The sequence below is a fragment of the Acomys minous genome (assembly GCF_964271855.1).
Source record: "Acomys minous genome assembly, chromosome: 3".
NCBI classification, from domain to species: Eukaryota; Metazoa; Chordata; class Mammalia; order Rodentia; family Muridae; genus Acomys; species Acomys minous.
In genome coordinates this window covers 47,892,970-47,904,399 of record NC_140485.1, presented here as the reverse complement: position 1 = coordinate 47,904,399, position 11,430 = coordinate 47,892,970, and the positions used below count along the sequence as shown (strand labels likewise).

Sequence of the window (11,430 nt, the reverse complement as noted above, 5' to 3'; positions counted from 1 at the left end):
CTAACTGGATGTGTACATGTAAAAAATGCAAATACATCAGTATTTATCACCCTTCCCAAAATGTTCTACCATACAAAGAAATTCACTCAACTATGTTCATAGCAGCTTTATTTGTAATAGCCAGAATCTATAAACAATCTAGGTGTCCCTCAACCAATGAATGGATAAATAAACAGTGGTATATTCACACAATGGAATACTACTCAGCTATTAAAAACAAGGAAATCATAAAAATTTCAGGCAAAACGATGGAACTAGGAAAGATAATCCAGATCATCATATAATGGATATATATGATTCAATTCAGCTGTTGGCTAGTAAGTCCCGAGGATCATACATATCATGGCCTATGCACTGAGCTATAGATTTTCACCACCATGCATATTTTTTATGGGAAACAGGGCTTTTTTGCCAACTGAGACGTCTATCCACCTTTTATAAAGTAATAGATAGAACCAAGTTTCATGATATCTCAGGAGGCGGACAACAAGTGTGTAGGTAAAATTAGATGAGGAATAATGGCAATTATTAGATCAAACCCTGGTAGACATCATGTTATCATGGTGTTGTCATGATCAAGTATATTTTTTAAACTTCAAAAACTGAAACATATTAATCACAAATGTTAATGATCTCTTTGACATTCCAACTCAACTTCCCATTTGTCATTTCTCACTTTTTTTTGAAGAAAGAGTGTATCTGGCTTACGGTTTACACAGTTCATCACCAATGGAAGCCAAGGTAGTCAGAGATAGAGACCATGGAGGAACACTACTTGGTAGTATGCTTTCTATGGCGTCTTCAGACTTTTTCTTTCACAGCCCAGAATCACCTGTTCAAAGATACCACCTGAAGTGGACTGGGCCCTCCCATATCAACCGCTAATTAAGAAAATTCCCCAGAGACATGGAGACAATTTCTCAGTTGAGATTCCCTCTTCCCAGGTATGTCTATGGTCTATGTTTGCATCCAGGTAAGAAATACTAACCAGAACATATGTATTAATAATTGTCATAATATAACAATTAATAAACATTAATAAACATAATAAAACATTAATTTTCTGTCAGACTAAACTGCTAGTATGAGAAGATGATTAAAGTAAATTCACTCACTCTCCATCATCATCATCACCATCATCATCATCATCATCATCATCATCTCTCTCTCTCTCTCTCTCTCTCTCTCTCTCTCTCTCTCTCTCTCTCTCTCTCACACACACACACACACACACACACATGCATAACATATGTGCATGCATGTACACACATGCATGTCATATATAACTTGTGTATGTATGCACACACCGAGGCATGCCATGCTATACCTGAATATACATATGTCATTTACATATCATGAAAGATGAAAATTGTAGTAAGGGGAACAACAGGAAAAATACAATAAATACACAGATGAAATGGATGAATTTGCACAAAATATGATATAAGGCATAAAAATGTTATAAAGGAACTGGTGTGGTAGCTCAGGAAATATGATGCTTACCTAACGAGCATGAGCATCAGCATTTATTCCCCAGAGCCCAGTAAAAACAAAACAAAACAAACCCAAAACGAGCAACAACAACAAAATCAAAACAATAAGAAGAACAAAACAGACGGACCTGGAAGATACGGTTATGTGCAATTTTGAGACACTATTCCTAAGGAGCCATGAATAAACACCTACTCACTCCAAATAAGGAGCTGAGAACAGAACTATTGAACAATACCACTAAGGTGAAACCGGATGAATGGCTGGGTTTATTGAAGTTCCTTACAGAGTGTCGGTGGAACAACAACAGCTGTATCGGTGAGAGTGTTTCCCAGCAGATATAGCAATATGTGGATGCTCAGTGTCTGGAGCTCTGTAAACTTCCAGGCAATAAATCAGATCGGAGAGCTTCCTCTCCTGAGCACTCTGTACTTCTTGTATAACCTTGGGGAAGGGAAGGACCTTGTGTATCTTGTAATTCCCAACGACTTCCTGAGACCTCTGAGTTATTTAATTCTGAGAATTAGGGGGTCTCTTTTCATATATAACTTTCGAAGACTTAAAGGAATTTCTGCCTAAGCTGTTGTAATCGCAGTATAACCTTCATACTTGTAATATCAGTTTTAGGAGGGTGGATATAGAATGTTTACTTGAGCTAACTAGACAACCAACCCAACTAACCAAATAATTCTAGACCATTGGCAGACTGTCTCAAATGAAAGTGGTGGATCCTAAAAAGCTGTACCAGAGTTTTTCTCATGGGCTCCATATGCATACCTACGTGCATGAATGTATGTCCAGAAATACACATGAGTACGTGCGCACACACACACACACACACACACACACACACACACACACACACACACAAACAAACATGTACACACACAAAAAAACCCCAGTATAAACACAATATTTTCTAAATTTAGTAAAACACTAGAAATTCAGATTATTAAAATAACATTTCATAAGCATTATTACTTTTTTTCTGTTTTTTTTTTTTTTGAGACAGGGTCTCTCTCTGTAGCCTTAGCTGTCCCAGACTCAATTTGTAGACCAGGCTGGCCTCAAACTCACAGCAATCCACCAGCCTCTGCCTCCCGAGAGCTGGAATTAAAGGCGTGTACCACCACCGCCTGGCTATATTAATTACTTTTGTTACCCTGTTTAACACCAGTGGAACAATCTTATATGTCTTTTACTTACTAATATCCTGTTAGCCTTGTTGGCTTTTATAATAATTTAGTAAAAACATGCTTTGAAAATAATGATAATTACTGTGTGATTTTGTGATCATGATCTAAAACAGGCTATTTTAAATTGTCTGTTCTATTCTAGTTTTAATTTCATGGATAGAAAGGAAAAATGGTTTTATAATACAATAATAAGGTGTAGCTTATTTTTTTGCCATAATTCCTGATTAAAATTCTTGTTGAAATTAGGGAAATAAAACAAACAACAGGAAAATGCCAGTTCTTAAAAAGTGTGGGTATTCCCTATGAACATATACAGGGAGAGGAGGTCCCCCTCAGTCACAGACCTAGGGGAGGGGAGTAGGGGTGAAGCGGGAGGGAGGGAGGAATGAGCTAACAGTTGAGAGGTAATATGAATAAATTAATAAAAAATTAAATGTGGGTGTTAGGAAGCAGGTGGCACATTCTTCATTTATGCATAAACACCCATGAAATTTGAAGGTAAATTATAATCCAAATCCACAACACAATCCTGACATTTCCTGGAGAAAACCTGAAGACACTTCTTCCTTGGAACAGTAGAAAGTATCAGGCAGTGTGGTATTTGCATTATTATCGTCATCTCCATTCCTACCAGGTAAGGCCTGTCTGGGCAACCTTCATAATGATGTGCTTGTGTCCCAGGAGGTGGCTAAGAAAATGGGTTATGTGTTGGAAATTGATTCTCAATGATGGTGATAAAGATGAGAATTTAGACAGAAAATAACTCTATATAACTCTATAACGAACTTACCTCAGGGAAATTTAAAATGAAATCAAGCAAAATAGTTGCTCTAGCAATAAAAGATTGACAGGAAAGAAATTAATAACCCCAAATACCTTTTATACCAGCTCAAATATTTAAAACTTAGGACTGAAGGCTGACAAAAATTGAGGGGTCAAAAAAGAAAAAGTATTGTCATTACTGGCAGAAAGCAAACCAAAGAAAACAAAACTTAACGCTGGTATTAGGTCCCATCTGTGAAATCAGGTAGTGGAATTCTTTTGGTAAGAAGGAAGATATGGAGAGCCAACAGGAACTTTCTTTCTGTGTCGTTTCCAGATAAATTTCTTTGCTTAACACTTTTTTCTTTTTGACAGTTTTCCCTTAAACTGTGTGTTTTGATTTTTGTTTGTTTTTTTAGTCTTTTTAAATGGTCACTGAAGAATCCACTTTAGCATCTGAACACTAGGGGGTGCTCTCATTGCACATACTGCTCTGCTGCCTGCATAGTAATAATGATCACAAGAAAGACAGGGAAATGGATTTTACTTTGGGCTCATTTAATCATACCCCCTTTTGTTATTGTTAATAGTTTTTTCCTTACTCGCTTAAGGATTTGATCCTGCTTCCTTCTTTATTCAGAGATGTGGGGTTATGTTTTCCGAGTCCTTTTATTAATTGACCTCTTGGAAGGGAAGAAAGAAGCATCATGAGCTCTTGTTCTGATTTTGGCTTTCTTCATGGGACAATTGTCATGGGAACATTACATCTTTTTTATTTTTGAATTTTCCATAGTTACTTATATATTTTAACCAATTTAAAATATTTACAAAATTTTAAAAAAACTACCACAATTTAAAACATTTAAAATACCCATATTTTCTTCTCAAAATTTATTGTTATCATTAATAGTTTTAATATATTGCTTTATGTTATCTCAAATGTTGTATTTGCATTAATCGATCACAGTGTTTTAAACATTCATAGTATTTTCCTTTCATACCAACTTTATACTTCAATAATAGTTATGACTAGCAGTTTACCCTGTTGTTTTATTAGGTATTCATTAATAAATAATATGATAATCAAGGACAATGTACTTGAAATGTTAATTTCTTCAATAGCTCAATATTTGTAAATGTACCCCATGTCCTTCATATAAAATACATAAACAATAAGGCAGAGAGATTGAGTAATTTGATAAAAAGTATAGTGCACTAAACAGAATAACACTAGGGTTAGTGAAGGTCTGGAATACACTTAACTGTAAAATAGGGAAGCACGGTGTGGGTTTTATAGATTTCCGTTAAAATTACCTATAACGTTGAATCTTATGGAAGCTGTTTTCTAGACATATAATATAAACAATGAAAATATTTTATAAGGTCCACTAGATGCATTATATAAAACCTAAATCACTGATGCCCTATGATGGAGACCTTTTTTTAGAAAATGTTGATAAGTTGTATGTATTTCTTGTTATTTTGCTTTGAACTTTTACAATACCTTTCTCATTCATTATGGAATTAACATCTTTGACATGTGTTCACCTCATATTTGTGCATGAGTCATGATTTCACCTTCAGCTGACAATTACTCTTTATAAAATTTATGATTTAGATTAAGTATGGATAAGTATTCAGGTTATCAAATGTAGGTTGGATCCCATTAACATAAAATTTATTAAAATTTAAATGTTTTAATAACGTTCTAATAAGACCCACATAGTTTTGAATATATTAAAATATAACATCAGTTTCAAGTAGACAAGTCTTTAATTAGCCATTATCTTGATCATCCATGGCTTTTGAGAAATGAACTTTGTACAGAAGTTCTAATAAAGTTCCATGATCAATATCAGTGTCATGGACCACACATTGTTTAAAAAATTTGAGCAAATTATCATTGTAGGTGCATCTTTCCATCCTGTGACCCTTAGTAAAGCCAAGTATAAACATTTATTCCTTGATAATTTCAAATTTTGTCTTTCTTTAGCCATAATCATAATTTGTTATATCAACTAGACTATATGTAAACTAAATTGTAAGGCTAGACCTTCAGTTTTCAGATGTTATACGTGAGTATAAGACAACTTATTCCCCCTTGGGATAGCCTACGTTTTCAAGCCATTTAGAAATTGCAGCTTCAAAGGAATACTCCTTCTTTCAAGCCGAGCAATTCCTAGCCTTAGCAAATGACAACTCTAGCTTCTGAAATCAGATCCATGTGGCCAGTGTTTTCTGGATGAACAAAATGAAGCTGACGGCCAGCAGTGCAGCCGCTCACAGCAACAACCATTGGGAAACTCAAAAGAGCTACTGAGTATCTAAAATATCATTGTAAATTCAACCTGATGAAGAAAATGCAGATTATAAGTAATGGGACTTTTAAACTATGGTTTATCTATCTATCTATCTATCTATCTATCTATCTATCTATCATTTGTCATCTATCTACCCACCTATTTTTTTGTCTGTTGTCTGTAACTTATCTTTAATATGAATACGTTTGCATGGGCACACACAGGTGGTGTGTGTGTGTGCGTGTGTGTGTGTGTGTGTGTGTGTGTGTGTATAAGTACATGTTCACTTAGAAGCGGCATTATGTGGCTTAAGAAAAACTGACCGACAGACGTTTTGGATAACAAGATAAAAGGATTGGGTTTATAGTAAATTTTAATTCACACAAAAAAAGATGTTTGTTTACAAAATTCAGTTTTATAAAGCTTTTTCTTCAAACTATACATCCATATGAAAAAAAAGATTTTTCTTTTAAATTTGGGCAGGCTCAAATGGACCCATCCCTACAAGTTAAAAGAACTTGTAGCAAACAGATACTAAGACAATCAAGTGAGATGGGATGACTTCAAGAACCACACCTGAAGAACAGATGCCTGGTTTCTTGGGAGTTGTATGCTAATATCCTGTGTGAACTTGTACTGTATCCTTTAAAAATACTACCCAAAAGTGCAGTTTATGTTAATGTAATGGCTAATCTTGACAACAAACTATACACAATTTAGAACCTCTGTGGAAGTAAACCAATGAAGTTGTCTCTGAGAGTTTCTAAATTAGGTTAAGAGAAGTGAGAAGTGTGATCCATGAGAGATAAAGATGGATCACAGTACCCCATAGGCTTGATTCCTGGACTGAATTAAAGAAAGGCAAAAAAAAAAAAAAAAAAAAGGAGCCGAGTATCTGCCTTCATCTGTCTCTCTGCTTCATACCTCCAGGTATCAGGTGACTTGCTGCATGTCCCAGTCCTTTATAAATAATTGTGCTATATTTGTGTTTTAAGGGAAAGAAGCCAGTCAAACAAAGTACTGCTGGTGTCACTTCTGACAACAATGCTCAAAAGGCACAACCAGGATGTTTGTAGGTCTGAGATGTTTGGCTATGTGGGATGCTACAAGCTAAGCCATGACAGATGGAGAAGAGAATGATCAGGTTTGTAAATGTACATTTAACAGTTACCCATAAATTTACTGAGAACACATCTTCCGTTATCTCAAAAAAATTCTCCAAATGACAAATGGAACACAAGACACAAGAAAGATAGTGTTTATTCTTTGAATATGAGAAGACATTGGAGGAAAAGAATAGGATGTTTGTTCCTTTCTCCTATGACATTTGTATTATCTGATATCTTCTCATCTCTCCTCTGGAATTTCTTGGTAGCAGATGCCATCATGATTAAGAAAAGCAGTAACTAAGAGTTGTGAACCTGATGGCAAAGTTTGCTTTGCTAAGTGAAATTTGAAGGTTGGTGTGGGGAGTGACTTCTTTTGTATTTTTCTTCTTCAATAAACTGAGTAGAAAATTGCTTCTGTTTTTTATAGATTTTTGATATATAATTTTTCTATTAAAATGCAATTTTATAAATATCAGTAAGAAGGGGATTTGGGATTTTCACCAACTTTTCATGCTTTGTTTTAATACTTTCCACCATCAAATATTCCCTGTGGAGATCGTGTTACGAATGCTTATGATAGAGTATGTTTTAAATTTGAACTTATTTATGCTGTTCTGACTCGACACCTTTTCCTTAAAGGTAAAAATTAGTACTTCAGCCAAACTACTTTATCTACTCTCCCTGTAGCACACTTTTTAAATAGTTCAACAATAAAATTAATATGTTGCTTAATTTATTCACTGCTTCAATTTCTTTTGGGGGCACTTAGTTTATGGAGAAGGTAGTCTTGCAGTTGCATATGGAATGGCATGCTAACTAGATCTCTTCTCCTCCCTGAGGCCTAGGCATTTTGTTAACACACGCACACTGAGTCCCAACAATGTACTTGGAATTGTAATAAACATCAAATGTTTTCATAATTTTATTCCAGGGACGGAAAGAAAGAGTCGGTTCTTTATATTTGAGAAGACACTGGAGCAAAATTGTTATTTTCAGAAGACACAACATGGATCCTACCCTCATTGAATTTAAGTTCTGAACATTAAGAGAAATACTGAATGATGGTGGGAAAATATTAAATTTGACATAAGTTTTCAGAGTTTTGCAAACATGGATTCTGTGAATTTGGAACATCAGTTTATATTGTTAGAAAAGTCTTCTAAAGCTTATGAATAAAGGTAGGCATGGTAAGGGAATTTCTTGAATGCTACTGTGGGGCAAACATTGCCAGTGATGTTCACAGGAGTGCACATAATTGATGTTGAAATTAATTATTAAGACTTACAGTTCTAATGTTAAACTGTGAACTTTTTTATGAATATATGTACAAATAACTTCTTTCTAGTAGAAGGGCGAGGTCTAAGAAATTTATGACATGGTATTCTTCCTCTAAGTGCCACCAGGTCTCCCCCTCCAGGGGACATGGTCGAATATGAGGCACCAGAGTATGTGAGAAAGTCATACCCCACTCTCCACTCAACTGTGGAAGGACAGCAGGTTACCAAGAAGAGACTTGATACCCTATGAGCATATTCAGGGGGAGGAAATCCCCCTCAGGAATAGTCATAGGGGAGGGGAATAAGGGGAAAATGGGAGGGAGGGAAAAATGGGAGGATACAAGCGATGGGATAACCATTGAGATGTAACAAGAATAAATTAATAAAAAATTAAAAAAATAGAAATTTATGACATGGTATGTCATTCAACTTGTGCTGAACCCAGCACTCATTTTCTTTCTCATTCATTCTTAGTCCACAGTGTTCTTTAAGCTACCCTAAACATCTCCCCTTTCTCCTAGTTAAATAAAGTGGTGTATAATTTCTTCAGAGTTATTTCTTTTTGTAATTGTTTGAGAAACATGATTTTTATCTTAAATTTGAGGAGTCAAATGAACCCATTCCTTAGAAGAGAGCATAGGATTCAGAAACTATCACCATTTACCTAACACTTGCATATTTAAGGCAAAAGTATCTTATGCCTACTTGGCTAAGAGTTGTTTTGTTTTCTTTTATTCAAATGGTTATTAAGTATTTTTGCTAAAATATTATACTTTTACTTCACATGCTGCTAAATAAAATTATTGGGTCAAATTATTTATACACTTTAAGTTTGTAAATAGTACGAAGTTTCAGTATTAAAACCTAATGTCCATTTGCACTTCAAGCTTGTGTTAATCATAGTTCACGTTATTAAAAATATTTATACTTTCTCCACATCCTCGCCAGCATGTGGTGTCAGTTGAGTTATTGATCTTAGCCATTCTGATGGGTGTAAGATGGAATCTCAGTGTCATTTTTATTTGCATTTCTCTGATGATTAAGGAGGTTGAGCATTTCTTTAAGTGTTTCTCAGCCATTTGATATTCCTCTGTTGAGAATTCTCTGTTTAGTTCTGAGACCCATTTCTCTACTGGGTTATTTGGTTTGGTGGTGTTTAATTTCTTGAGTTCTTTATATATTTTGGATATTAGACCGCTGTCAGATGAAGGGTTGGTGAAGATCTTTTCCCAGTCTGTAGGCTGTCACTTTGTTCTCTTGACAGTGCATTACAGAAGCTTCTCAGCCTCATGAGGTCCCATTTATTAATTGTTGTCATTAAGGCCTGGGCTGTTGGTGTTCTGTTCAGGAAGTTGTCTCCTGTGCCTATGTGTTCCAGACTCTTCCCCACTTTTTCCTCTAACTGGCTTAATGTCTCTGGTTTTAGGTTGAGGTCTTTAATCCACTCCTTCATTGCTGGTGGGAATGCAAACTAGTACAACCACTTTGGAAATCTATCTGGCGCTTTCTCAGAAAAATGGGAATAGGGCTTCCTCAAGACCCAGCTACTACACTCCTTGGAATATACCCAGAAGATGCACTACCACACAACAGGGACATATGCTCAACCATGTTCATAGCTGCCTTATTCATATTAGCCAGAACATGGAAACAGCCTACGTGTCCCTCAGTAGAAGAATGGATAAAGAAACCGTGGTACATTTACACTATGGAATACTACTCAGCTATTAAAAACAAGGAATTCCTGATATTTGTGGGAAAATGGATTGAACTAGAAATGATCATAATGTATGAGTTCACCCAGAAGCAAAAAGAGTTAAATGGTATATACTCACTTATATCAAGACACTGGTCCAAGGGGTACGTCCCCATGAAAAACTTTGCCTACCAGGAAAGTGGGTCAGAGGGGAGGACATCCTATCGAGACTTTAGATGTGAGAAGCCTGGGAGAATGAGGAAATAGAAGGATCCAGAGGGTCCTGGAAAACTACAGGCGGGTCTGGGCCCTGGAGTCCTCCTCCAACTATGGTACCAGCCAAGGAAAATATAGGCAGTAGACTTCGAACCCCTACCCAGACTAGCCAATGGACAGGACATTCTCCATCATTAAGTGGAGAAGGATATCTGACTTTCACACAAACTCTGGTGCCCCATATTTGACCATGTCCCTTGGATGGGGATGCCTGGTGGCACTCAGAGGAAGGATAATAGGTCACCAAGAAAGGACTCCATACCCTATGAGCATATACAGGGGGAGGAGGTGCCCCTCAGTCACAGACATAGGGGAGGGGAGTAGGGAGGGAAGCGGGAGGGAGGAAGGAATGGGAGGATACAAGGGATGGGCTAACAACTGAGATGTAATATGAATAAATTAATAAAAAATAAAATAAGCATAGAAACTTAAAAAAAATTATACTTAATTAGCCAAGGTAATATTTAAAATACTCATCTGGCCTTTCAGCGCTGGGCAGGGACGGGTCCATGCCGTGTTGTTCTTGGTTCCCGGCGAACCTTGAAGAGTAGCTTACACAAAGTCAGGAGGCCTTGATGTCCTGCAGATGAAGGAGGAGGATGTCCTCAAATTCCTTGCTGCAGGAGCCTACTTAGGTGGCACCAACCTCGACTTTCAAATGGAGCAATACATACACAAAAGGAAGAGAGATGGTATCTACATCATAAATCTAAAGAGGACCTGGGAGAAGCTGTTGCTTGCAGCTCAGGCTATTGTTGCCATTGAGAACGCTTCTGACATCAAGGTTATAGCCTCCAGGAACACTAGCCAGCAAGCTGTGCCGAAGTTTGCTGCAGACACTAGGGCCACTTACAGGAGGCTTCATACCTGGGACCTTCACCAACAAGATCCAAACAGCCTTCAGGGAGCCACGGCTTCTAGTGGTGACTGACCTCAGGGCTGACCACCAGCCCCTCACAGAGGCCTCTTAAGTCAATCTGCCCACCATCGCTGTGTGTAACACGGATTCTCCTCTGCACTATGTGGACATTGCAGTCCCATGCAGCAGCAGGGGAGCTCATTCAGTGGGTCTGATGTGGAAGATGCTGGCCCAGGAAGTACTCCGCATGTGTTCACATGCTCACTTTTGAAGTGGTCTATATGACGCCCAGCTTTTCTCAAACCATTTTTATATAAAGATTAATTTTAATTGATGTGTCTTTATGTTTGTGTGTGGCTATATGCAAATGTGAGCAGGTTTTCACAGATAACAGAAGGCGAGGTGTCAGATGCCCTTGGGTTGGAGATATAGGCAGTGATGTGATACCCAGTGTCAGAACTTAG

General features: G+C 36.9%; 1 long non-coding RNA gene across 2 annotated transcripts; it reads left to right on the top strand.

Annotated features, from left to right (window-relative positions):
• Positions 1-645: 645 nt before the first annotated feature.
• Positions 646-10,817, top strand: LOC311594058. 2 transcript variants are annotated; one of them, XR_014777935.1, is made up of 4 exons: positions 646-944; positions 6,745-6,893; positions 7,790-8,036; positions 10,597-10,817. It is a non-coding gene; the product is annotated as an uncharacterized lncRNA (long non-coding RNA). The 2 variants fall into 2 exon arrangements; XR_014777936.1 differs by lacking the exon at positions 10,597-10,817 and having other exon boundaries at positions 654-944; positions 7,790-8,382.
• The last annotated feature ends 613 nt before the right edge of the window (positions 10,818-11,430 follow it).